The 1,789-nt window shown below is 42.8% G+C and overlaps 1 pseudogene; it reads right to left on the bottom strand.

Moving 5' to 3' along the window:
- Nucleotides 1-284: 284 nt before the first annotated feature.
- On the bottom strand, nucleotides 285-1,244 carry LOC115643240 (annotated as a pseudogene).
- Between the last annotated feature and the right edge of the window lie 545 nt (nucleotides 1,245-1,789).

Here is a 1,789-nt window from a genome sequence, read left to right as displayed (position 1 = left end):
CCAAAGATAATTAGATTCTCACATTCTATTGAAAACTCATTGGGATTTGAGCAACTAAGAGCAAAATTTTCAGAAGTGCCTGAGTCTTGTTTCAAAATGGGACTTTGGCTCCTGAGGATGCTTTTGACCATATTTTTTTTAGATTTTAAAAAATGTCAGCCAAAATCAGAAAATGCAAAATGTCAGGTTCTGATCCTAACATGAACATAGGCTGGTCCTCAAACAAAGTCTGTCAGAGCTATTATATAAGTTTCAACATGGGACTACTTTATTCCAGGCGGACACTAAGACTTCAGTGTGAGGAGTTCATTTCTCTTGAGAAAAAATATCCTGCCTATCATTTTCCATAGAGACCCTTTTATCTCTTTGTTTCTTAGACTGTAAATGATTGGATTCATTAGTGGTGGCACCACACAATACAACACATCAGCTGTCAGGTCTAGAGATGTTGAAGACATTGACCTAGGCCTAACATAAGTAAATGATGCTGTACTGATAAATAAACAAAAAACAGCCAGGTGTGGGATGCAGGTGGAGAAGGCTTTGTAACTGCCCTGCTCAGAGGGGATTCTCATCACCGTGGAGAAGATGTGAACGTAGGACACAATTATCAATACAAAGCAGACCACACCTAGAACTGATCAAAGGGTAATCATGATTATTACATTAGCGTGTGTATCAGAGCAAGAGATCTTTAGCAACTGTGGGATATCACAGAAAAAATTGAGCGATAACATTGTACTCACAGAAATGTAACCTAAAGGTATTAGTTGTGTGTAATACAGAGCACATCATGCTGCTGATCCATGAACTCACTGCCAACTGGGCACATGCACCTCTGTTTATAGTCACCTTGTAATGCAGAAGGTGGCAGATTGCAATGTAGCGGTCATACGCCATCACCGTGAGAAAGGCCAGTTCTGCTCCTGCAAAAGTTATGACTAAAAAGACTTGGGTGACACATCCAGAGAATGAGATGAGTCTGTTGTTGGTTAGGGAGTCAGCCATGGACTTGGGGACCGTGACTGAGATGTAGCGGAGTCTAGGAAGGATAAGTTGCCCAGGAAAAAGTACATGGGGGTGTGAAGGTGCTGGTTGAGGGCTATGACGGTGATGATGAGAAGGTTCCCCACGAGGGCTGCCAAGTAAATCACTAGAAACACCAAGAAGTGTAAAATCTGCTCTTCCCGCATGTCAGAGAATCCCAGGAGAAGGAACTCAGTCACAATGGTTTGGTTGGACATGTCTTCTGTAGATGTACACTGCAGAGGGAAAGCCAATGGGCAGTGGTTATGGAAGGAGAAACAGAAGATAGATGGAAACTGGTTTTATTTATTACTCTGCAGGACACATATGGCAGCTCAGAAAAATAACAAGATCCTTCCCTTTCTTTGCCATCACCATGTAATTACAATGTTTACAATGCAGGTTCATGGGGCTCTACTTTATTGGCAGCTTCTTATTCAACGGACCTATTGCTTGTGTTTATTTTAAGCCCTCTCTGGTTATTTTACTGACTAAAAAGCTGGGAGTGGATGACAGGGGATGGATCATCTGATGATGCCTGTTCTGTTCATTCCCTTTGAAGCACCTGACATGGGCCACAGTCAGAAGACAGAACACTGAGCTAGATGGACCATTGGTCTGACCCAGTGTGGCCAGTCTTATGTTCTTAAGGCCTTGACTTACAAAGGGTCAAAGGCCCCTAAATGCCATTTTAGGCAGTTCAGTCCAGTATCTGTGCCCTACTGGAAATCACAAAACCCCCACTCAGCTGCTCCCTTACCCT

This window comes from Gopherus evgoodei, unplaced genomic scaffold (assembly GCF_007399415.2).
Source record: "Gopherus evgoodei ecotype Sinaloan lineage unplaced genomic scaffold, rGopEvg1_v1.p scaffold_53_arrow_ctg1, whole genome shotgun sequence".
In the NCBI taxonomy this organism is placed as follows: domain Eukaryota; kingdom Metazoa; phylum Chordata; order Testudines; family Testudinidae; genus Gopherus; species Gopherus evgoodei.
This window is presented reverse-complemented; position numbering and strand designations above follow the sequence as displayed.